The sequence below is a fragment of the Triturus cristatus genome, chromosome 2_1 (genome assembly GCF_964204655.1).
Source record: "Triturus cristatus chromosome 2_1, aTriCri1.1, whole genome shotgun sequence".
In the NCBI taxonomy this organism is placed as follows: Eukaryota; Metazoa; Chordata; class Amphibia; order Caudata; family Salamandridae; genus Triturus; species Triturus cristatus.
Window position 1 is genome coordinate 864,907,187 of NC_140581.1, and position 27,437 is coordinate 864,934,623.

The following is a 27,437-nucleotide window of genomic DNA, read 5'->3' on the forward strand; positions in this document are numbered from 1 at the left end:
CGTAGAGAAGAGAGTCACTTTCAAACTCCTCACCCACGCCTACAAAGCCCTCAACAACATCGGACCCAAATACCTAAGGAGAAAGTCTCCTTCCATGCACCCAAGAGAAACCTCCGCTCCGCCGACCTTGCCCTGGCACAGGTCCCCCACATCCGCAGAAACAAAACCGGAGGAAGAGCCTTCTCCTACATCGCAGCCAAGACCTGGAACTAGCTCCCGGTGAACATCAGGCGCTCCCCGACCTTGCGCATGTTCAGGAAGGACCTCAAGACCTGGCTCTTCGACTGATCCGGAGCCGTCTCTCCCCCCCCCCCCCCCCCCGTGCCTTGAGACCCTCACGGGTGAGTAGCGCGCTTTACAAACCCCTGATTGATTGATGATAGCTTTACTGTACCCGAAGGTGTTTGGTACCAAATGCCTCGTCTTGATAAACCCACACTGATGCCAGTGACGGATTTATTAAGCCATGCACTCAGAGGGCACCTTAGAGATGCCCCCTGAAAAACTACCGACTACTAGTGTATTGACTGACTGTTCTCGACCAGCCAGCCACCATAGACCGGTTTCTGACCTCCTGAGGTGAGAGCCTTTGCTCTCGGAGGCCGGGAACAAAACCTGCTCTGGGTGGAGGTGTTCACACCTCCTCCATGCAGGATATGCATTCCAGGACGGGAAGCTTCAAAGGCCCTGCCACCTTTGTTATGCGACCCAGGCCTCTCCAGATAGTGGAAATGCCCCCTCCCATCCTGCTCCCACTTTTGGCATGAAAATTAGTAAGATTAGGTGTGCCCACATTGAGCCAGCACATTCCCTAGGGCGGGCCAGCTTATGTGGACCCCACTTTTCATAATCCTCCATCTTGTTTTGGACCTAATTAGCATTCTAGGGTCAGGTCTTTGCCCACTTCCCAGAGGAAGTGGTCATATAGAGGATGGTGACACCCTAAAGGTAGGTAGCCCTTTGGCTACTACCTCTCACTCCCCTTAAGCTCCCCTAAATTGAGTATTTAGGTGGCTCTCCTGAACCCAAGAACTCAGATTCGAAGGATCAAGAGAAGAAGAAGAGTCACTGCCTGGTGAGAACTGCAGCAGAACTGTGGACTTTTAGCGCGAAACCCTGTCCGTCCCCAGCACTCTCTCGACAGTTGCGACAGAGTGACTCATCCTGCGAGCTGAAGAACTACCAAAGCCATAGGTAGCCTGGAAGCACTTCAAAAATCACCTACACTCTCCCTTGGAGTAGAGGAGCTACTCCCCTGCAGTCCGCAGGCACCGACAAGCAGAGTCCAGTCCACCGCCTTGCAGCTCCCCGGTCCAAACTATGCCGCAGATGACCAGGAGAAGGTACCTGTCTTCTGGAAGGTCAGATCTGTCTCCCCACTGAGTGTGAAGACACCAGGACCAACCGGAGCTGTTCAACACCAATCCCCAGGATACCGGACGCCTTACACCAAACACCAACAGTGAGAGTCCACTCTGTAGTCCCACAGTACTAGGAACAAGCAGCCGTCCAGGGAGTTCAAGACTACTGAGACCCACTTTGTGACTGGCCCAGCTGCCTTGATTTGGCCCCTGCCATCTGTTTGTCCCTGACCTCGAGGAGCATCTTTCCGCATCCAGCTCAGGCACTCTGCACCCAAGCCACCCATCCCAGGTCCTGATGAACCGGCTGTGCCCCCTTGCTCCAAGACCCCTTACGACCCAAACCCCTGTTTAGGAGCTCTCAGATTTGTCCCCAAGTTCCCCTGTGCAGCATGTCTTTTCCAAAGCGCCAGCTACCAACCTCCCCAGAACCCTGCTCCAGGTAGAACCAGGGTGGTTCCTGAAGAACAACTGGTAGTACTTTGGACCTTGGCCCACTGCAACTTCGAACCCAGAATGTTAACCCCTGAAACCTATTGTACCTACCTTTATGCCTCTCTGACTTTTCTTTCCATATTATTGCATTGTGCGTAAAGGCACACAACATTAAAAGCTTTACTTACCTGTATGCATTGATATTAGAAACAGTACTTACCTTTGAACAAAGTTCTTGGTTTTGAAACATACACAAAAAGAAGTATTATTTTTCTAATTTGGTCTCAGATTTATTCTTTGAGTGTTTCATAAGACGGCCTGATGATCCCTCATCTTCATCCTTTGTATTGGGCTCAGCTGGAATTAAAAATAACAAAGCCCCCTCGCCTGCACGTTGCTGCTCGGAATGAAAGCAGACTTTGTGCAGGTGCTGCTGAATGTGTCTCGGTGTTTGAAAATTACACCTGGAGGAGTTCAGCGTATTTCTGTGGGGCCCAACTTCTTGGTAGCGTAGACCGCATCCACCCTGTGAAAATAGTGGGTAAATGCTGTCTACCCGCGTGTACCTTCGTCTTGTGCTCTGGGTTCTCAGGAATAGAGCTGTGATTTAATTTAACATGCTCATTCACAGATTCTAACAGCTCAGACCACACCAGAGCATAATAAGATAGCCCAAATTATTCAGTCGTAGGTCTCCTGTGGTAAACACCTGCACATGCTTTCTCTTTCCCATTCTCCTTACCCCTGAATGCCTATAGCATGCTGTCTTATTCAGGAAGTAGTGTTCAGGGGCTAGGTGTAGCAATCCACTATTTCATGGCTTCCATGAGGAGGAATTAGGCTATAGAGCCTGATAGCTAGAGAACTTTACTGATTATTGAGTGGGTTGCAATTGAAGATATAAAAAAAACTTCTTTCCTGCAAAATCCTAGAAGATTAGGTTCTACCTTTTAGTACATCAGTAGCAGGCATATTTTCACAGTCTTCCTTTACGGTGAGGACCTGCAGCGAAACAGCTAAAGGAATGGAAAAGGTAGTTTCTGTAGAGAATAACAGAGCCTCTTCGTTCCCCTTTTCTTTGGTATGACTCCCTCCATTCCCTTCCCGATTTCCTGTTTCCTGGGGTATGCCATCAACACCCAGATATTTTGGACCCAGAGCTAGCCGGGATCCAAAGTGTACGCTATGCTTGCTGTCAACAATGACTGTTTGGGAAGCCCATTGACTTTCCCATATAAATAACATGGACCCTTCCAACGAAACACTGACTTACCAGGCTAAAGTGTTGGAATCCATAACTGTCCGGGTTGTTTCCTCTCTTCAGGAGACATCCGTGTTACAGACAAACAACTACTTTGCAGTTAGCCCCATGTCAGCTCCTATAGCAGCCCTTCCTGTTTGGTGTTTACCATAAACACTGGAAGTCAGCTACTCAGGAAAGATCACAGAAAGCTAACACATATTTAATGCAAAATAGCAAGCAAGCATCAACAATATTCTAAGTGCAATTTGCCATTTCAGTGGACCTGTGTTCCACCGTCTGATCAATTGGAGTTAAATTCTATACATTTTAACCCAAACCTTCTACTCAAAGCAGTAAGCGGAGGACACATCTCGTGATCAAAGGGAAACTACAGATAAACACTGGCAAGCAGGTGCCAGGCTCTTCGCATGGGAAACATGTGAGAAGGCCTTGACCAAAGATACAACACACTACAGTAATTCTTTTGTTCCTGCTTTGTTCTGCCAACATCAGAACGAAGGGCTTATTTGAATTATGGGACTAAATGTGCAATGTACAACAATGTGGCCCTGCATTTAAAATTTGCGGAAATTTGCAATAATGCCAAGGCTCTTGTAATGCTGTAACCTGGTATAAAATCAAAATCACTAATGTAATTGCTGACAACCGGCTCTACAAAAAATGACGTTCTCATAGGCAGTCCTTTAAAGGATGATCTAACAAAAATTTGACCAGTGCACCCTGACACAACCACCAGTAATGGTGTACTAGACTTTTAAAGGATTTTAAAAGTATTTTTAGCAAATTATAGCAGGTTAGGGTTGGAGGAAGAACAGCTGCACCGTAAAAAGACCTTAATTTTCTAGAGGACTCAGGGATGATTTCCAGTGATACTTGACCCAAATGGAGCACTAGACACCGACCTTTGATGAATGTAGATTTTCCTAGTAATTTATGAAGAAAAGTCTTAATTTTTATTGAAGACGCAGAGGCGAGTATTATGCGTTCGAGGCATATGAGCTGTAGATCGTATACTTGTGCATAGATCGCCATCTGGTGTTGGGCTCGGATGTTTGCACATCGTTTTTGTCTTGGAAGAAGTTCTTGTAGTCACGAGATAGGTGACTGTTCCTTGGGACCATAGTGCACATGGGCATCGACTCCACCCTCAGACTGTTTTTTTCCGCCATCGGGTTTGGATGTAAATTGCTGCGGACCGGGTCGGTGTCGTACTTGATACACCTTCGACGCGCAACCCCTCACCGCTCAATGGTAGTGTTTCGATCTCGTTACCTTTTGACAGACATCCAAAGTATTCATCACAACTTAGATTCCAGTCGTTCACGCCGGCCGTTGGGCCCATCAGCGCCATCAGGCCCTGCAGTCAATGGAAAGAACTCCATTTAAAAAATGTTATGGTGCGAAATTCCCACACACTGATCTCCACGAGGTCTGTAACCTTTGCCTCTCCAGAACACGAGGATAAAGACTGAGAGGCATGTGCTTCCTTCCGATCGAAAAAGACCATACGTGATTGCCGGGCTCGATGTCACACAATGTCTCGACCAACGGCTTCGGCACCGGACGACATCTTCGATGTAGGCCCGAGGCTCCACAACAACAGCAACCAGGAGATGAGGACATCAGTGTCTCCGAAGAAGACCACTCAGATGCCAAAGACCAAGAGATTACTCCAGGGCAACGGACCGTTAGTACTGACCTTGACACCCCTGCCCCAACTAAAACTCAACATAAGTCTCCGGTAACACCTTCACCTTCGGGCTCAGGTTCACACTGGGACAAAGCTTCCGATTCCACACACTCGGGCCCTGCTCCAAAGCCCAAAATAAAGCCTTCCGGCAACTCTGAACCGAGCCAGCTGCTTACCGGTACCGACAAACAATCCCAGGCACTGAAACAAAGGTCCAAAATAGACACAGGGCCACGCCCTGACACATCAGCACCGAAGACGGCTTCGACGCCGAGCCTTTCGGCACCGAAACACGCCAAAACAAGCCCTCGGACCCGAAGAAATCCCATAGAACTTCGGAACCGAAGAAAATTTCGGAGTCGTAAACTCCACTGAGCATAAGGAGACCAAGACCCCTCCTAAAGCTACACAGACTAAGTCAAAGCACCACTCGGAAACGAAATCCTCGGTGCCAAAGAAAGACAAGGGTTCCGAAGAACCGTTTCACCCAGATTCACCGGGTCCGAAACAAAAGACTCTACACAGTAACCCTGTTACAGGTCATGTAACAGCATTGCCATCTAGGAAGAGGAAACTGGACACCTCAGAAGTACCTGAGCTACCTTTAAAGAGAAAGGACATGGCAACTTCACCTTATAGACCCTCCTCACCCCTCCAGCACTTCCAACTGTGCCACTTTTTCCAGCACACTCTCGACTACCTCCTTCTACACCTCCACCACAGGATGATGAAGATGCCTTGAGGTATGGGGATGGGGGGGAGACCCACAAGGGGATGACAACAAGGATGAAATCCACAGTATTCCACCACCTGACCCCTGGGTGTATTATGATTGAGGCCCCAGATATACCTGAGCCAGACTCATACCCATCTAAGCCATCCCCTCCAGATGACTACCTAGGCTTTGCACAACTCATAGATAGAGCAGCCAAATACCATGGGGTAGAATTACACTCACCCCCTTCTGACGAAGATTTTTTGCTAGAGACTTTCACCCAGACACAAAGGGCAACAAGTACTTTACCTATGCTCAAGGGTATGATTAAACATTCCCCTGATATATTTAAAGACCCTGTCAGGGCTAGAGTTCTCAACCGCAGGGTTGATAAAAAATATAAAGCAGCTCCAAATGATCCAGCTTATATCAAGGGGCAGCTCCCTCTAGATTCTCTAGTGGTTACAAATGCCCGTAAACGGGCAAACTCCCAGACAACAGGTGATGGCCCTCTGCCAGATGAAGAATCTAAATTACTGGATGCATCTGGTTAACGGGTTGCGTCACAGGCCGCAAATTACTGGTGCATTGCTAACGCCCAAGCTTTACTAGCCAGGTATGATAGGGGGCATTACGATCAACTGGAAGCATTAATGCAACATCTTCCAGAGCAATATAAGGCAAAAGCTAATGATCTAGAGGAGGGAAAGCTCATTACCAACACCTCCATTAAATGTGTTCTTGACGCAGGGGACACAGCATCTCGTGCCATTAACACAAGTCTTTTACTGCGCAGGCACGCATGGCTACACATATGTGGTTTTAAACAGGAGGTGCAGTCTCAAATTCTTAATTAGCCTTTTGATCAGGAACACCTATTCGGCCCTACTGTAGACACCTTTTTAGAAAAGATGAAGAAGGCCACGAGACAGCTAAATCTGTGGGGGCCCTACAGTTACCAACAGCTAGAGGCTCCTTTTGTCGCTCCTTTTATAGGGGCGCCTCCAAAAGCATTGGTACAGACAACTCTTCGTCATACAAAAATCCCACTCAAACTTCCTCTAGCAAAGGATATTTTAGAGGGGGGTACAGAGGCAATAACTCCAAAGGAAGAGGCCACGGTAATAACACCCGCTCCTCCCCTACCACAAAACAGTGACTTCCCACCACCCCACCCCCCCGAACATTCAACCCTAGTCGGGGGAAGACTATCACAGTTCCTACCTATCTGGAATTCCATCACCACAGGCAGGTGGGTGAGACAAATTATCCAGTATGGCTACTGCCTGGAACTCGCCTCTACTCCTCCACACATACCACCCAGACAGCGTCCCATGTCCACGGAACATCTCACGCTTCTCAAACAGGAGGTTCTCTCTCTATTGCAAAAGCATGCAATATAACCTGTTCCCATACACCATCAAGGCACAGGGGTTTACTCCCTTTATTTTCTCATCCCAAAAAAGGACGGTACTCTCAGGCCAATATTTGACCTCAGACCGTTAAACCTGTACATACAATCTGACCACTTTCACATGGTCACTCTCCAACAGGTCCTCCCATTACTCCAACAAGGCGATTTCCTTGCCACCTTAGATCTCAAAGACGCCTACTTTCACATTCCTATTCACCCTGCTCACAGGAAATATCTAAGGTTTGTAGTAGACGGTCAGCACTATCAATTCAAAGTGCTCCCCTTCGGGTTAACTACAGCACCCAGGGTCTTCACAAAATGTCTCGCAGTAGTAGCAGCTCACTTGCGAAGACAACACATTCATGTTTTTCCTTACCTCGACGACTGACTTATAAAAGCCAAGTCATGCAGCGATTGTGTGCACCACACACACCAAACAATCCAACTGCTCCACCGTTTAGGATTCACAATAAACCTCACCAAGTCACATCTTCAACCGTCACATACCAACCAGTATTTAGGCTACACAATAGATACTTCCAAAGCCCTTGCATACCCCAATCCAGTCAGGATGGCAACCATGAAACTCTCATAGCAAGGTTTTAACCGCAACACTCACTACCAGCTCGAGTGTTTATGCAACTAATAGGAATGATGGCTTCTTGCATTTTAATCGTACCTTATGCAAGACTCCAAATGCCTCCTTTACAGGAGTGTCTAGCACGCCAGTGGAACCAGGCTCAAGGTCAGCTTACAGATCTGGTGTTGGTAGCCAGCCGCACACATCGCTCTCTGCAGTGGTGGAACACACAAAACCTTTTCAAAGTGCGGCCGTTCCTAGATCTGGTTTCACAGATAGTGCTCACAACAGACGCATCGCTCACCGGCTGGGGAGCTCATCTCCTAAACTACACCATTCAGGGTATTTGGACCCATCAGCAAAAAATGCTCCAGATCAATCATCTCGAATTAATGGTGATTTTTCTTGCACTAAAATCATTCCAAGTACACCTCGTACGCAAAGCTGTCCTCATAAGCACGGACAATATGACAGCAATGTACTAAATATAAAAACAGGGGAGGACACACTCTGCAGCTTTCGCGCCTAGCGCAAAGCATATGGAGATGGGCCATTCCTCACAAGATATACCTCCTACAGAACATCTTCCAGGACAACACAATCAGATTGTGGATTTGCTCAGTCGTCAGAGACAGCAGATCCACGAATGGGAACTATATCCGCAAGTAATTCATCCGTTTTTTTTATATGTAGGGCCAACCAGATATAGACCTGTTCGCCACACAGTTAAAGGCAAAATGCCCAAGCTTCGCCTCCAGATATCCACACCCATTGTCCAAAGGCAATGCGATATGGATAAACTAGTCAGGCAGATTTGCGTACGCTTTTCCGCCTCTCCCGCTCATTCCCTTACTGGTGCGCAAGCTCAAACAACAGTCTCTCACAATGAACCTAGTTGCTTCCACATGGGCACGACAACAATGGTTCACAACCCAGCTGGAACTCTCAGTAGTTCCACATCAAAAGTTACACCTTTCTCCAAAGCTTCTCACATAGAACCATGGAGAAATAAGGCATCCAGATCCAGCTCAATTGAACCTAGCGATCTGGCTCCTGAAGTCTTAGAGTTTGGTTACCTCAACCTCCCGCCAGACTGCATGAATATCATTAAAGAAGCTAGACGTCCTACCACTAGAGCGTGCTATGCAGCTAAATGGAAAAGGTTTGTTATTTACTGCAATAATAACATAATCAATCCGCTAGAGGCCTCAATCCAAAACATTATTTGTTATCTCTTGCATCTGTCTACAAAATTGTAATCTAGCAAATACATCTATACGATTACATCTTACCGCCATAGCCACTTAACTTCAAAACAAAACACACTTGTCACTCTTTAGGGTACCTATCATCAAAGCATTCATGGAATGCCTTAACCCCTTCCCTGCTCATGACGGAACCGTTCCGTCATGAGCCACGGTTGGCGTGTGCTCATGACGGAACGGTTCCGTCATGACACTCCCGTTGGCGGCCGCTCCGCCTACGCGGCGCTGTTTCCCCGCCTGTGCGGGGGGACAACGCAAATGGGCGGAGTCATGACGGAACCGTTCCGTCATGAGCACAGCTCAACTGTGGCTCATGACGGAGCGGCTCCGTCATGAGCACAGGCCCGCCGTGCTGCCCCCTGCCCCCCCCCAGCGCTGCAGCGGAATGTCCGCAGCAGCGAAGGGGTTAAAAGGATAATTCCTCCCAGAGTTCCACCTTCTTCTCAGTGGAACCTCAACATTGTCCTTACCTGGCTCATGGGTCCCCCATTTGAACCTTTGCATCAATGTGAATTACAATTTCTCACATGGAAAGTAGCTTTTCTTATAGCGATCACATTTCTCGGGAGAGTTAGTGAACTCTGGGCATTAACCATACAAGAACCATTTTTGCAAATACATCACAATAAAGTGATTCTTAGGACAAACACCAAATTGCTACTAAAAGTACTTTCTGCTTTCCACCTTAACCAGTCTGTTGAGCTGCCAGTCTTTTTCCCTCAACCAGACTCAGTAGCAGAACAGGCTCTTCATACACTTGAAGTCAAAAGAGCTATCCTTTACTACATTGAAAGGACAAAAACTTTTAGGAAAACTAAACAACTTTTTGTATCTTTTTCACCACCACATAAAGACAATCCTATATTAAAAGCTGGAATTGCCAGGTGGATTGTTAAATGCATTCAGATATGCTATCAAAAAGCAAAGCGTACGTTATCCATTCCCCCTAGAGCACATTCTACACGCAAACTGGGAGCTTCTATGGCATTCTTAGGAAACATTCCCCTAGATGACATCTGCAAAGCAGCAACTTGGGCTACACCACACACTTTCACAAAACACTATTGTGTAGATGTGCAAGCAAAACAACAAGCTAGCGTGGGCCAGGCTGTATTAAGAACACTTTTTTAAACCACTGCAATAGATACAGGTAGCCACCGCTAAGGAGGTAACTGCTGTATAGTCTATGCACATGTATACGAACTACAGCTCATATGCCTCGAACGGAAAATGCTACTTACCAGTAAGCATCTGTTCTTGGCATGTAGAGCTGTAGATTCATATACGTCCACCCGCCTCCCCGGATACCTCTATCTGTTCCAGTACTATCTTACTTCGATACATCACACATGGACATCTTTTCTGTTTCTCACAAACTCCACTATCACCCTCTATGGCGAAAAACAATCTAAGGGTGGAGTCGATGCCCATGTGCACTATGATCCCAAGGAGGAGCCCCTATCTCATGGCTACAAAGAACTTCTTCCAAGACAAAAACAAAGTGCAAACATTCGAGCCCAACACCAGATGGCGATCTATGCACAAGTATACGAATCTACAGCTCTACATGCCAAGAACAGATGTATACTGGTAAGTAGCATTTTCCTTTTCTTATGTTGCTTTAATCGAATAGCAGCAGTTGAGATAAAACAATAAACTACTAAAAGATGAGCTGTAGAAGAAGGTCTTGAAGATCCATGACTGGAAGATGGAGTCTTAGGTAGAAGGAGTTTGCGTTGTAGTTGCTGTTCGGGTAGGAAATTAAAACATTTTAATAGCATGTTGAGGTGGGATACTAATTGACTTGCCTCTGTGTCTTTAATAAAATTAGGAATTTCCTTCATAAATTTCTAGGAATAAAATCAATTTTATGGCAAGACTGGAGGCTCGTATTATGCTTTACAATAGAAAGTGTAAAAAACAGACTCATTAGACCTATCAGTCGATCTCAGAATATCCTCCAGACGGGAGCCAGCCCAAAATGCCTTGGACGCCACAGCTCCTCTGGCCGAGTGGGCACCAAAGAGGAAGGTATCAATACCTGCAAGGGACATAACCCACTTAACCCAGCGAGCGAGAGTAGAAGAAGAAACATGTTTGTGGGATTTCTTGAAGTAAATGAGAAGATGAGTATCAGAGATGGTTCTGAGATCAACCGTATGATGTTCATATACTTTGAGACATTGTGCTACTCAGAGTTTGGGATGATCTGGAAAATATGGATAAAATACAGAGGCTAAGTTAATCTTCGTATGTTTGTGTATGGTAAAGAGAACACCTGTAGGAGTAAACTGCCTATAGGTGATATCCAATGCTCTAGCATGTTAGAGACGTTTAAAGGAAATAAAGCACAATAGCATGGAAAGTTTTGCAGATCACATTTTCAGAGATAGTGCCTCATTATCAGGCCATGACAGAATAAAATTTAAACCAACACTGACATCCCATAATGTACTGTATTTCAGAATAGGAGGATTACACAATGTTACTCCCTTTAACAGACGACACACGAGCGGATGTTCTCATACTGGTTTCCCGTTGACATATGGATGGTTGATAGAAATGGCAGATCTGTAGAGCTTTATGGTACAGTATGGTTTCCCATTGCTGACTTCAGCTGTGAGACAATGAACACTATAGATACCATACATGCTGCAAGGGGATTAATGTGTTTTCCCAAACACCAGCTTGACCAAAGGGCCTAGGCTGATTTATAAGCCTTGGTTTTTCCTGGAGCCCATGATTTGCCAATATATTGTGAAGCTTCTGGCAAAATCAAAGGTAAAGGTGTGGATGACCTGATATCTTCCATGCTGACAGAGCCAGGGAATTGCATAGAACGTGATTGTGTGGATTGCCTAGAGTCAAGAAGGAGGGCGGGAAAGGATGGAAGTAGGACTTCGAAATTTATTTTCAGTTCTAGAAGAGAAGTGAACCAAACTTGAGATTGTCAAAAGGGAGCCACTAGGACAAGCGTTGCTTTCTGGCATCTGACATGAGCCAATACTCTGTTTATCATGATGAACGGAGGAAAGGCGTAATTCACTAGCTTGGACCAGTCCTTTAAAAAGGCATCTGAAGCCAATGCTCATGGATCTGGGTGCCAATTGATGAATAGAGAAAGTTGATGATTGTGTCCAAAGGCGAAAAGGTCTATGTGGAATGGGCCCCACCTGCGAAGTAAAGACTTGAGGACTGACGGATTAAGTTTCCAGACCCTTAAATCCCGAAGGTAAGGAGAGTGTCAGTCTGCCACCGAATTTTAGGCTCTTGCTAAGTATTCTGCATGTAAAGAGATTTTGTTGAGAATGCAAAATTTCCAGAGACTTTTTGCTAGTTCCACCAAAGGTTTTTGCACGGCTTTTGATCGGAGTCTGTAAGCATCTCTAAACAATTGATGTGCAATCTGGACTCCTCTAGGGACATTGTACTTACCAGTCGAGATTTGTCTACAACAAGCACCCTAACCTGTCAGGCTTGCATCTGATTCTAACATAAGAGCTGGGGCTGATGCAAAGATTGTACTGCCATTTCAGGCATCTAAATGGTCGATCCACCATTGAAATTCTAGTTGGCACTCCACAGCTACTCACGGAATTCGAATATGCTAGGCCTCTGCATAAGTGTTGGATCTCTAGTCTTTGAAGGGCACGATAATGCCTGGAAATATCATGTAAAGGGAAGAGGGAAGAAGCCTCACTATTCTTGATAGAGTTCTGAGAGAGATTGTAGACTTGCGAACAGTTTGCATAATTTCTGATTTTATGGTTTTTATTTTTTGCAGAAGGAAGATGAAGAGTGGCGGAAGAAGAATTTATTAGAAAACCCAACAATTCTATTTGTTTTGGTGGGATTAGCATAGACCTTTCTGTGTTGATAAGAAAAAACCTAGGTCTGAAAGAAAAGAACACGTAATTTGAATTTGAGAGAGCAAATACATTGACACATTAGGATGATCTCATCTAGGTATATTATCAACCTGATACCTTGACCTCTGAGGAAAGCTACGACCGGTTTCATCAGTTTGGTAAAACATGGGGCTGACGAGAAACAGAAAGGGAGAGAGGAAAAATGATAGGTTTGTCCCTGCTATTGGAATTTAAGGAATTTTCTGTGATCTGGAAGAATGATATGTATAGATCGACTCCTGAAGGTCCAGCTGGCCATTCAGTCATGTAAGTAAGGAATCTCTGAGATGGACAATAATTTCCACCTTGAAGTGACTGTAAACCACACCCGGGGGAGGGTAGCCTTGGCACTCGAAGGAGGCTTGGAGACCCTTGTCCAGACGATTACAAACAGCTTTATACTACTATAGCTCAGAGATTTTAACAGTCACACATGCCCTCATTCTTCTAAACGGGTATGTGGGATGACCGATGAAGCTGGGCTTGGTTACTCACATTTCCCTCATAATGAATATGGTAACTTATTAAATTCTATGATCACTAAGTTTGAGCTTGGGCAATCACAAACTTGTGACACTTGGGGACAACATCAGGGAGAGTTGTCATATAACCACTAGAGAGGTGAGAACATACGACAGAGAGGCACCATGAGTAAAGGAGAGAGGCAGGGGGGGTGGAGGGGAGCGTGAGCAGAGGGGAAGCAGCTCATGGACCTACATCGGCAGCCGCCGTGGGCGGTGTGCCGGCGGGGAGGCGGGAGAAGTCGCAGGATGCTGGGAATCATGGCTTGAAAGGTAGGTAACAAGTGGGCCCCATATGTCAATTGGGAGGGATTTGGCTGGTAAAAGGTCCCAGAACTCAGACAGGAGGGTTTGGCAGCGGGACGCGTCCTCGAGCCAGAGGGCAACCTTAGGCCCCAGCACATAGAGACCCTACGTCGCGCGAGGACCAGCAGCATGGCAGTCAAACGACAGGAGGCGTCCGGGCAAAATTTAACAAAGCCTGAGAGGCAGAGCACGGGATTAGGTTAAAGCGGTGACAAAGTGATTTCCAAGATTATAGCGCAAACCTCATGCCAGTATGCCGAAACCCGGGGGCATAGCCAAGCGAGATGAGAGAAATCAGCCACGGGCGCAGAGCAGCGCAGGCATCTGTCACTTGTTATAAGACCTAACTTATGAAGTTGGGCAGGAGTTCGATGCCGCCTGTGTATGTACTTGAAATGTATAAGGCGCAAACGATAGTTTAGGGCGAGGCGTTTGATCTGAGTACAACAATACAGCCAATCGGCTTGAGAAATCTCAACTCCCAGGTCTTCTCCCCATGCGACGCGCACCCGGTCAGTGGAGGTGGGAGATGCTGCTAGTGTGTAAGCATAGATTTTAGAAACCAATTTCTTAGGAGAGGAGGAGGCATAGAGAAGATCTAGAGAGGCCATCGAAGGAGGGGGCTGAGGAAAGGTGGAGTGAAGCTTCCTGCAAACAGCCCGGAGTTGGTAATATGACAGGGTGTCCATGGGGCCAGAATCGGTGGTAAGCGAGAAGAAGGTGTCCCCTGGGTACAGGTCCGATACAGTGGAGAGGCCCAGACGAGCAGCGTGTTTAACCATCCCAGGCGACTGGAGAGGAGGAAAGGCAGGGTGGTGAGCGATTGGCATCATGTTCGCGGAGAGTATATCAGGGCCAGAAATTTTGCGAAGCCCGTCCCAAGCCCAGCGCAAGGTTTCGACCGTGTCGATTTCAGAGCGTAGGAGTTTCGTCGGGGTGAATAAAGCAGTCATGAGCGGCCACGCGGCGGCGAGGTCGGCCTCCACGGCGACGGGAGGTTGGAATGAAGTGGGGTGGAGCCAGAAATGAAGGAAACTGGCCTGAGCGCTGAGAGCATAGAGCTTGAAGTCCGGGGCGCCAAGCCCGCCATGCAACATCGGGAGAGTAAGGATGTTCTATGCAATCCTGGGTTGCCGTCCGGCCAAGATCAGGGTGATTAGCAGAGAGCGAACCTTACGAAAAAAATGAGCGGTGAGGAGGATGGGGATATTAATGAATAGATATAAGAACTTCGGAAGTACCACCATTTTGGCGATGGCTATGCACCCGCTAAGGAGAGGGGCAGCCGGTTCCAAAGAGGGAGCTTGGACTCAAACCAGTCCACTGCGCGGCCAAAGTTAACTTTCCAAAGTTCATCCATGTCCCTGCTCAGTCAGATGCCCAAGTATCTAGTGGGTTCCGAAGCCCACACAAAGGGATAATCGGGATCAAAGGTCGTGGCGTCCGTAAGGAGAAATAGTACAGACTTATTCCAATTGACCTGAATGCCGGAGTAGCCACCAAAACATATCACCTCACGGACCAGTGGACTGAGATTCTCCTGGGGATGACGGACTTAAAGAGTGATGTCGTCCGCGTACATGGAGACTAGCAGAGCACGAGCCGCGAAACCAATGCCTCTCTGGGTATGATGTTGACGAAGACTAGCTGCGAGAGTTTCCATTGCGACAGCGAAAAGCATAGGGGACAGCGGGCAGCCCTGCCGAGTGCTGCGCCCGATAGGAATGGGCTCAGAGATCTGTTAGTTGATGCGGAGACGGGCGGTAGGAAGAGTGTACAGGAGTAGCACCTTGCGTATAAAGACCTGACTGAAGTCCAAGCGGGGAAGAAGATAAAACAGGAAGGGCCACTCCAAGGAGCCAAAGGCCTTGGTGGCATCGAGCAGAGCTGCCACTGCCGGAAGCGACGGGTTAATTTGATGAAGAACGGAGAAAATGGTCCGGAGGTTGTGGGAGGTCGCGCGACCGGGGATAAAACTGGACTGGTCTGGGCGGGCAATGAGCGGCATTAGAGGAAGGAGATGGAAAACAAGCAACTTAGCGAAAAGTTTATTGTCTGTGTTGATGAGGGATAGGGGACGGTAGGAATCACGCTGCTCGGGTGACTTGTTGAAGTAAAGTCAACAATGCCTCATGCAGCGATGGGGGGAACTGACATGTTTCGAAGGACTCGTTATACATGGCAGCTAAATGACGGATCAAAAGCGGGGGGAAAGCCTTATAGAAGGAGGCAGGCAGGCCGTCAGAGCCGAGGGCCTTGTCACCGGACATACTATTGATTGCCGCTAGAATCTCCTCCTTGGAGAAGGGCTCATCCAGGAATTCCTGATGTGGATTGCCAAGCCAGAGGAGTTGAAGAATATTGAAATATTGGTCGAGAACCTCGCACGGTGGTACCAATCCGGCCGTATATAGTTGTGTATAAAACGTAGTGAAGCGCGCTTGAATTTCTTGAGGGGAGATAGTGCGGGCAGGTCCACCATCCTGAAGGGCAGTGATATATGATGCTCCTCGAGGCTGGCAAAGGAGATTAGCGAGAGTTTTTCCAGGGCGATCGCCCTCACCAAAGCGCCTCTCTGCCAAGGAACGCAAGTTCTCTGTTGGCCTCGTAGGCAAAGTCAGTCAGTTTACCGCGTATCTGAGCAAGTGTATCAGGGTGCGGGTTCTGGGCATGGGAAACGTCGAGCACCTTAATCTCTCTTTCAAGTCTGTCCAGGGAGCCGTGGATAGAGCGTAGGACACCGGACTGCTTGAAGATACATTCCCCGCGGATGACAGTTTTACACCCCTCTCAAAGCGTGGATGGGGAGTCCACCGAACCCTCGTTGAGCTCAAAATAATTCACGATTGTATCTCGTCGCAGAAGACCAAGTTGCGAAGTGCATTAGGGGGAAGCTGCCAGGAGAAGGCTCGGCTGGGAGAGTGTGGAAAACGGAGGGATAGGCGAACGGGAGCATGATCCGAGAGAGTGCGCGCCATATGAACAACCGAGGTTAGCCATACCAAAACATCCGGAGTAGTGATCCATAAGTCCAGTCGAGACCAGCAACTGTGGGAACCAGTGACACATGTGTCCACTCGCACAGCAGGGTGAGCATGACGCCATGCGTCATATAGGGAATTGTCCAGGAAAATAGAGCTAAGGAGTGAAGCCGCGCGCAGGTGGGAGACATGAGAGCCAGACCAGTCTAAAGTGGCGGACAGTGTCACATTAAAATCACCCCCCCAGAGGAGAGTAGCAGGGCCAAAGGAAGAGATGTGGTGCCAGACTTGCGCAAAGAAGACCGGGTCGTCGCAGTTGGGGCCATACAGCACAGCGAGCGTCAGAGGCTGGGCCTTGAGGGTGACGTGAAGGATGATGAAACGCCCCCCAGGGTGAGTGAGCACTTAAGAGGTCTGCCATGGGTGCCCTTTGTGCAGCAGTATGGACACCCCTCGTGAGTAGTTGGAGTAGAAGGAAGAGTGGATTTCACCCCAATGTCGGGAAAGGAGTCTGGAGGGGGTAGCCGGTAGAAGATGGGTCTCTTGTAAAAAAAAGATGTCCACCTTGTGCCGGGAGAGATGGGCATGGACCAAACATGCCTTGCGGTGGTCATTGAGCCCCGAGGCATTCCAGGTCCAAAGTGTGGTGTCAGTCATGGTGCTGAGACAGGGGAAGGAGTGTCCAGAAAGAGTGAAAATAGGGGGAGAAGCTGTGTGCGACTGTAGTGAGTGGTGCAATGGATAATGAGGAAGGAAGGCAGTGCAATAATCATGGAATCACAGTGACATGGCACAATCAGAAATACAACGAGGTCCCCAAGAGAAGGCAACAAGTCAAACAGTACAATCCCCTCAGTAGGAATCTGGATAGTAGGGGAAAGGAACCTGGTCATGGAAGGGCCCTGTACATGAGCCTGTGCTAAAGAGAACAGTAAGGCCTCATAGGGAGGCCACTAACCCCAGACCCCCTACACCCAACCTCCCGAGCCCATCCCCAAAACAAAAAAGCCCAGGAAGTCCCACAACCCCACACCCACACCAGGCTGAGATACCACCCATTCCCACCCCAGGGACCCACAACTAGGAAGGATAAAGTCTGTGTCCGTGAAGGGAATTATCCCGTGGGGGCATGGCGATGCCCAGCATACGCCTCTGCCAGAAAGACAGGGTGGCCAAGCCTCTAGTGACAGCAGACAACAAGAAAGGGGCATCAAGGAGTAACGAGCACCATGCCAAAGGTGAAGAAATGAACAGAGATGACCTAGAAGGCAACATGAACCCAGGGGTCTCAATACAAATTACGAGCCTGAGTGACAAACAGTACACATAGCATAACATCAGAGCTTGACAACAGTCGAAGGACGCCGGATGAACAGGGGCATCCAGCCCGAGGCATAACCGTGGGAGCAAAGCCCTGTGGGGAAGGGAAATGCTACGTAAGCCAAAAACAAGTGCACTAGCAACATGAGAGAGAGGCAGCAGGTAAATTAATGGTGCACTTTGAGTTAGTCATTGTCGCTTAGGTTACATTCTGCAGTAGCTTGTGAGTTCGCAGGAGAGGGTCGATGCGACTTGTCCAATTTCTTTGCAAAGGCCAAAGCGTCGTTGGGATCCGGGAAGACGAGCATCTTCGCAACTTGGCTGACGCGTAGCTTAGCGGGATATGCCAGGGAATAGGAGACTTCATCAATTTGGAGCATCCGTTGTTCCGGGAGGAACTCGCGGCGAGCAGCCTACACCGCCACGGTATAATCAGGGTAAAAGTACAAGGAATTACCCTGATGTCAGATCTCGCCCTTCTCCCTGGCCGCTGGGAGAACAGCATCACGGTCCCTGAAATTAAGGATTTTGGCAATGATTTGGCGAGCTGGCAGGCCGGGGCGAGGGCCGAGGGAACGATGGGCACGTTCAACAATAAAAACAGGGGAAAGGACGACTCCAAAAAGTTCACGGATGAGTTGTTCGACAAAGTCCTCCATACGTGAGATATTGGTGGATTCAGGCATGCCCGTTATGCGGAGGTTGCTCCTACGGGAACATGCCTCCAAATCCTCAGTTCCAGAATCTTGTCCATTTGGAGGAGCTTTTGACGATCCTGAGTGGCGGCATCCTCAGCATAAGAGACCCTTGTTTCTACGTGCAGCAGATGAGCATCATGAGACTCAACACGGGCCTTGACTGTGTCCAGACGGGAGGACAATTGTTCAAGCTGGGCCGCAATACCGGTGACAGCGGATTTAACTTCTAACATAATGGACTTGAGGTCGTCCTCCCACAATGAGGCCCTCTTCGAGGGGGCAGCCGGGTCACCCCCCTCCGCGACCGCGCCATCCTGACATGTTTGTCGGCGCTGGTCGAAGGCGATCTTCAGCTGTTTGGGGTTGGTCTTCCCCATGTCCGGGCGGGGGGAAGGTGAGAGAGGCCGCCACCCAGCAGGAGGGGCTAAGGCAGGAAACGCAATCAGGCAGAGCCCTCAGGCGTGGGGGGAACGACCTGGTGAGAGCCGGGAGGATCCAGCAGGCAAGACGAAGAGGCGGTGGTGCACGCCGACAGCAGGCAGGCCACGGTCCGGTCAGATGCGGGGAGCCGCGAGGAAGCCTTGGGCGGATGTCCCAGCAGGCCCGCCGGACCCAGCAGATGGGTGACAAGGGAGGCGGCGGAGTAGCGACACTGGGCTGTTGAGGAGCTGCAAGGAGCCCGTAGAAAAGGGTACAGTCCGGTGAGTAGTTCTATCAGCGGGGACCGCCCAGATGCATTCGCTGCAGAGGGTGGTGTAGCCGCGGGGGTAGTGGCAGCGGGGAAACGCGGGGGACGTGCGGCCTTCGGCACGGGACCAAAGCAGCGGGACCAGCGAGTGCGGGCACAAATGCGGTGATCCAGAGATCGTGCTGGAGAGTAGGCCCCATGGTGTGGCACGCACAAACCCAGCCCCGCCGCGTAGCCTCCACAGCAGCAGTACACACCCGGGGCGGCAGGAGAGGAGCGTGAGGTGTGCCTTCAGAGGAACAATAGTAGGAGGCGAGGCATGGATCCCCAATGGCCGCCGAAGTCACAAACAGCAGGCCGAGGACCGGGAGGCCCATCAGGCCGGCCCCAGCCAGCACCGGAGTCAACAGGAGGGTTGCATGTACGCCAGGTACGGCCCGCCAGTGCGGGCAGGCGGAAAAGGTGATGCTGCAACAAGGGGGCCGAGGGCCAGGCGCCGGGTCGGGAAGCGGCAGTGAGAGCCCCGCCGTGATGAGGAGGCAGCAGCAAGGTAGCGGGAGGCCAGGTCGCAGGGAGGACCGAGACGCCCCCGCCGGATACAGCAGAGTGCCGTGGGAAGCCGGGTGACCGTGCAGGGGGAGGCCGGCAGGCAGCGGGGAGTCATGGAGGGCGCGCCGCCAACGTCGCCAGGCCCGGTGGAGGTGGGCCGCCGTGGCAGGCGCCATTAACATGGAAACGGCACCCGAACAAATGGAAGACCTGGGTCGGGCGGTACGGTGCGCACACCCTCAATCGTGCCACGAGCTGACCCCAAAAGCGGCAGCACTCACTGACTTCGGGCAAACAGGAGGTGGCGGCAGTCCACAGGCCAGGGATACAGGCGCGGAAGGCCGCGGTGCAGGTGGATCCAACGGGCCGGGCGCACCGCCCGACGAGCCCGGTCTCGGGGCTTAGGCCCAACGGCGGATCTCGGCCCAGTAGCGCCGTGAGAGGTGCCCCAGAGCAAGGCGAATCAGGATGGCATGGAATCAGGTGAGTGCGATGATAAAGTCTGCAGGATTTCTTACGGATAGTAGGCTTGGCTGGCAGAGCCCACTTAAAGTGCGGCCATCTTGCAGCCGGCTAAGCCACGCCCCTCGATCTACAATTATTAGAAAACGCCCCTGATAATGAAAGGAACAATATCCCAACGTTTATTGGGAGAAACTCCACATCTGTAATTGATCACATTCTAATTTCAGATAGCTGTATTAAGGGCCATAATTTTATTATGTGCTGCTTGTTACCCCTGATCAGATATTTTTTAACTATACTGGCATTATCACTATAAGTGATGCCCTTCTGACTCATCCTATTAAATCTGGCCTACCTAAACGTAAAGGCTGGTTTGACCATGCCTGTACCACTGTCACTAGGGATTTGAAATTAGCCCTCGGTAAACGTCCAAGGGACAAGCTATTGATTATATCGCTAAGATTAAAACACTAAGAGGTACTATCAGGTAGGAAAAAAGAACTAAAAAATGAGGAATGGCTGAAACTGTCCCAAGCAGTGGACACAAGGGACAGTAAACTCTTTTGGGATACTGTTCATTCCCCTTTTTTAAAGGATGCGTCCTTCCCGGAATTGCTGTCACATGTTGCTTGTGACACATGGGTTGCCCACTTCACTGGTATTTTTAGCCCAGACATGACACCAACTGGAACCATTCAAAATAAGGAACAATTGTTATATTGGCCTGTATCTTTAAAAATTTGTTGCAATAAGTGTTGTTGGTGTTGAAAGAAAACAAACGAGTTAAAGCCTGTGGACCGGATGGGTTTCCCATGGATGTTTTTAAATATAATGTTGAGTTATGGGAGCCATTTTGACAAGGATTTTTAATATGGCTGCGGAGACAAAGATCCCGCCGACTTTGGGCACATCTATTATAGATCCCATTTTTAAGAAGGGCAACAAATCAGACCCTAAAAATGACAGGCCTATATCACTCCTAGATTCATCAGTGAAAGTGATGAGTAAGTCTTGTTAAAAAGACTGGAAGAAAGGGCATGGGATTACTTGATACTTTCACCCGCTCGGTTTGGTTTCAGGAAAGGCCTGGGTACCATAGAGCAATGTGTGAACCTTGTTCTACTAATAAGCAAGTACACCCGTGCCAAAGGAGGCAGATTATACCTCTGCTTTGCTGACTAGAGCAGCACCTTTGATTTAGTAGATCATACCATTCTCTGGTCCTCTTTGCTTGCTATGGGGGCACCCAGGCCTATCGTCTATTTCCTGGCCAGAATTTATGAGGATTTAACACGTAAAGTTGGTTATTGCCCCAGAGGGGAATGCACCAATACCTTTGCCGTTAAGAAAGGCATTTGGCAAGGCTATTTATTAGTGCCTCTGTTGTTTTCTTTGTTTATTAATGGGGTAGATGAGACCTTACAAGCAGTGCCTGCCGATGCCCCCCATGTGGCTGGGCGACCCATACCTGTGCTTTGGTATGCGGATGACGCAGTTCTGCTGGCTAGGACTCCAGTGGGACTGCAACGCTTGATGGATGTTTTTTACAATTTTATTACTGCAAGGAAATTAATTATCAACAAAAGCAAAACTTATACTATGGCCTGTGGGCCACGGGACAAACAAAGCAGGATATTCTACTTTGATAAATTGTCCATGGCCACAGTTGATACTTTCTGCTACCTGGGCGTTACCTCTTCAGGTAACGGGTCATGGACCCGAGAAATTACTAATGTCCAGAGCAAAATGGCCAGAAGCACCCATGGTATTTTTAGGTTTTCTGCAAAGCTGGGATCCAGGCCTGTTAAGGAGATGACAACAATATATAGGGCAAGGGTTTTATCAATTGCAAAATATGGGGCCAGTATTTGGGGTTATCAGGATAGCTCTACATTGCAGACAGATGAAAAAGGTTTCCTTAAAAGCCTCCTCAGTTTACCCACTTCGGCTTCTTCAGAGATTACACACCAGGAATTAGGGCGACCATATCTCACAGACATAGTTGCATCTCGCCAATTACTGCTCTGGCACTCCTTATGGTCTAAGGAGGAAACTAATTTTACCAAATCAATCATTTTAAACTGTTTTAATTTGGATAATGCCATGAAGATCCCTTGGCTAAGTTACCTCAGCTCACAGTACAGCAAATGATTTAAAATCTCAGTACGGATTAATCCCCCTCAGGTATCATTAATAAGGAAGTCGTCCATTAAAGACATTTTTATGAACCACAGGAGGGAAACTCGTCTTGTCTGCGAACGCAGGAAACCAATTGTAAAATGTTATTTAACACTTACCTCTAATGTGGGCTGTCAAGATTGTTTAATATATATTCCCAATCTTATGCATTGTTTTGTATTAGTTAGATTTAGATTTGGAATTATCCACCATTTAGTGGCTTTCCGTAACATGAAAATGTGCCCTTCAGTCACAACTCCCTGCCCATGCTATGGACAGAGCAGACACAGCACTGTGCACTTAATGCTGTTTTGCGGGTTTTATTCAGGTTTCAGACATTTTTATTTAAAACCACTTTTGCTTGCTTATGGTAGTGGTTCACACCTTGCTGCAATAAAATATCTGTCTTCACTTAACGACGCTAGGGTTTGTCTTAATGTGGCACTTTATATTGTGAATGGTTTTAATGTGCGCAAAAATATTGGTGTATCGATATAGTAATGACCCTCTGAAGTCTTTTATAAATGTATGTTGCCTTTTCTATAACATTTTATGTGTTTTAAATGTGATTAATTTTGGCCCCATGTCACAGACCTTGCGCCATTTGCTCTGTTTTACCCAATCCTTCTATATGTAATGCACTTGGTTTAAATGTATGTAATCAATTTTGGACCTATGTTGCACATCAGATGTTATCTGCTTTTACTTTCAATGTATGTATACTTATATGGTTGTTTTATGCATACCGAATAAAGTTTTTCGACTCCACTGTAAACCACAATTTGATTGAAATGTTTAAGGTTGATCACAGGTCTCATTTTTTGGTTCTTCTTTTGAACCGAAAAGAGGGAACTGAAAAATCCTGACGGTTTGGGAAAAGTGGTTTGAATTGCCTATTTGATTAGAAGAGATTCTATTTTCAAAGAAATTAGGTTGAACATTTCTGTGGAAACTTTTGTCGGAGGAGGAAACACTGTTTGAAATGTAGCTGCGGAAAGTTCTTTAGAGTAACCTTGCACAGTGTTTAAGACCCAGGGTCCAGATTAATGGACTGCCACTTTGGAAGGAACAAACAAAGATGGCCTCCTGCAGAAGGAAGGCCAGAAGGAAGACTTACTTGTTAGAGAGTTGTATCTGGAGCTTTTCTGGCCTCAGCCGCAGAAACCTTGGTCTGTTTGTGGATAACCTTTGGCTTGTATTTTTTGGGACTAACGTTATAGGGGCCTCTGGATCGTTGTTACTTGTAGGAACAGCGGTAAATTGGCTCCTGCCTCTACTGGCCCAGGCAAAACATGTTGTGAGAAAACTTTTCTGAGAGACTGCTGAGCCTTGTCCAGGGTCGCAAACGTAGATACATATTAACTTAATTCCTTGAGGAAGGAATCACCAAAAAGGAGGCCTTCTGCTCTGATACCGGGGTCTGTGGTTGCAAGGTTAACCAGTTTTGGATCCAATTTCAGCAACAAACCTTTTCTCCGTTCATGAGTTATGGCTGAATTGGCATTGCCTAACAAGCAAAGGGCTCTGTGAATCCAAAGGGAGAGGACTTCTGGATCTATAAGAGAGTTGTTTAATCTGGCAGTCTCAGCCAAATCAAAAATCCCAACCCAGGGACTCACAATGTCTAACAATTTGTCCTGATAGGTGGACCATGCTTTGTCGACGCCTCTATATGGGTCTTTTCCAAACTTGGAGAAAAAGGTGAGAATAGACAGATCTATGGATGCAGTAAGGGAAATTATGGAGGGGAGAGAGGGTCTTGGACATTCTGATTTGGGCTTGGCTCTGGTTTGCTTTTCCAAAGGCAGATGGAGCCTGGATGCACTGTATTCACTCACATGATCTGCTGGGAACCATTCCTTGGAGTTAGGGTGGTGAATTAAACTTTGGTCAAACATAGGGGAACACTCCGTGTCCAAAAATGTAACAACAGCAAAGGGATCTTCAGAAGGAAATAAAAGCTTGACTGTTTTTGGGAGGAGGATCCAAGAGTGGATCAGAGTCTCTGAAATTATCCTGGTCATGCTCCGAGTCCATGTCATCATCTGTGTCATTAATATGGGAAATTAAAATAGGAGACAACACATACTTGATATTCTTGGCTTTCACTTTGCAATTAGGTGCGGTCAAAATAAGTTTTTCATTAGTATTATCAAACCCCTCCTTGAAAGGAGGCCATGGAAGAACCATGTCCTCTGTCGAGTGTGATGGAACCACACTGTCCACCAGCACGATATAATCTTTAGAAGTGAGTTTATTTAAAGAAGACACAGGATAATCCATCACTTGGACCATTCTGCTTGCCCCCGCAGAATGGTCCAAAATTGTCTTCGAATTAAGGTTAATGACCAAATCTTCAATATTTTTGTCACCTTATCCATTGAGGCTGCAACAGCCTGCTCCACAGAGGACTATATGAAGTCACTCAAGGTGTCATTTAAAATGGTTTGCTCCTCATCCTCCATGTGTAATAAAGGAGAGCTATTTCTTTGCATGACCAAAGCAAAAGAGACTGCCAACTAGCAGAAAAGGGGTTAAACCACAGAGAAAACCAAGTTCCCTGTGATGGGTGAGCCAAGTAGGAGGGTTTAAGACAAGGCAAACCCTGCCATGTGGAGAAAGGGGCGTGACAGAGAAGAACAAGCCTGTCCGATAAAAGACTCAGCATCAGGGAGGAGAAACACCAGCCCAGAAGCTGTCGGATGAGAAAAGCCACAGAGAACCTCACTGGAGCTATATGGAACTAATGTAAATGCCACAGACGAGAAAACTCTAGACCCCAAGTGAACGCTGACAGAAAAGAAGCTCTGAATGCACCTACAACCATGTCACACCACCAGAATGGCGAACGCGGTCTGAGACGTGCAGAGCGCGAAGGAAGTGGCGCTCTATATGCTCACGGCAATTCACCAACTTTCCAACTGGGATGGCAAAATTGACAGTACAATAATGTATGTATAAGTAAACAAGGCAAAACTATCAATTAACGGATATACATGAACTACAATATAAAAGTAATGACAAAATATAATACTTATCTAGACTGCGAGCAGCAAGAAAAAAGGACTGTTTGCAGTCAAGTTAGGTATTATATATGGGTCTACATTGCCATAGGACAGTGTTTACCGTATGTATCTTCTTCCCATTGGCTTCTCTGCTGCTTAGCCTCATGGGATTTGTAGTTTATTGTTGTATCTTGACTGCTGTTATTGGATTTAAGCAAGATAAGAAAAGCATAATAGTAGCCTCCGGTCTTTCCTTAAAATGGATTAATCTATGCAAGTGCATGAGCAAAATCGTGGAAAATCCACAAATTCAAAGTGTGTGCCCTTCACAGTATTCAAGCAGGAACAAGGCTTTTAAATACACAGCAAGTTTTGAAAATCATGCTTCATGTGTAAAGACCAAAAACCCCATCTAGCAGCAAGGCCATAGTTTCAGTTAATGTCCTAACAAGATAGCTACTATAGGTTACATATTTAGAATGTTAACACAGCTACTTTTCTACAGTGGCCACTAGGAGATTTGATTTAGTAGCCCCATGATGAGACACAACTAATGGCAAAAGGGTTTACGGAGGCTGAGAGAAAGGATTCCATTGCTCAAGGAAGATTGGGTAAAGGCACTGCCTCAGACTCCCATAATCAGCCCAATGTTTTATCTGATCAATTAATGAATCAACCGAGGATATGAATGTCAGGAAAAAAGAGAGAAATTTCCACAAAAGAGGTGAAGGACAAATCAAGCTGCATTTCCAATCCAAAAGACTTTATTCAGATAACATTGTATCCATAAAAGTAGAGCACAAACAAAGTTAAAATCACAATAAGCAATTAAATAACATAATCACGATTCATGGTATATGGAGCAAGTAGCAAAGTAAGTGCACAATAAAAACAATTACAGGGAGATGATAAAAGTTCGTAATATTAAAACCTGGGTGCAAATAGATTTCATGGGTTGCACATTGATTTACGAGCCCTTGTGGCTAAGCGTAGGAAAGTACCAACACTCATGATCAATTCCCCATTTTCCAATTTTAGTATACTGCTCACTGCATCCACCAATAAAATAGGAGAGAGATTTTTAAAAATGGGATTAGCAGCCATTTTTAATATTTTGTATAATACTTACAGAAAAATAAAAAAAGTGTAGGAGTGTTTGTCCACTCTGGCCATCACATGGACATGATAGGGAATCAAGTTTAGCATTGTACCCAAGGGGAAAGCAGAGCAGATATTTTACAGTCCCAGCCCGTAAGCGAAAAAGAAGTCCTCTCTCCCAATATGACATCAGTAGTATAATATAGCTGGTCAGGGAGAGCTCAGTTCGCTCTATGAGTACAAAGTTAGCAATAGTTTGTTTCTTTAATTCCCTCTCGGATCTTTCCACGCTGTAAAGTGCATATAGTGCTGACCTGAGGACTTTACTATCTACAGTCTCGGCAGTAGCCGGGTTTGAAAACAGTCTTCCAAAGTTGACACTTTCCAGGCTCCTTTTAACCCCAGCGAGCCATGGGATATCCATCTCTTTTTCACAGCAGAGACAATTATCTCCCTAGTAAGTAATGCTGCAGGGTTTTTCATGATAGCTAGCCAAAACAATGTGGGGTGTGCCCTTATAAAATCTTCAATATAACTTAATTTTAATTCACTGTGGCATATATACTGAGCGGTTGAAATTGATGCGCCCAGAAGCTTCCTGATAAATCTATTTTCTTCCTATTGGTTACTGGTGCTTTTACGATACCCCAAACCTCTGCACAGTAGGTTGCTATAGGTACGCACTGTGATTTAAAAATCTTTAGGATTTCCTGGATTGCCCCCGATCTTTTTGGGCGGGGGAGACTGAGGATAGAATTGGTGGCCTTTACAAACTTGTTCTTACAAAACCCAATTTGTTCAGACCAAGTGCCGTTTGCAGCAAAGACCATCCCCAAATAAGGGAAAGTGGAAGTACAAACAAGTTTTTGGTCACCAACGGAAATGGAACTTAGGGGGTATTTCTTTGGCCCACAGGACATTATAAAAGATTTCCTACAATTAGTGCATAGGTCAAGGCCAGTCATAAAATACGTAAAACCCCATACTAAAGTGCGT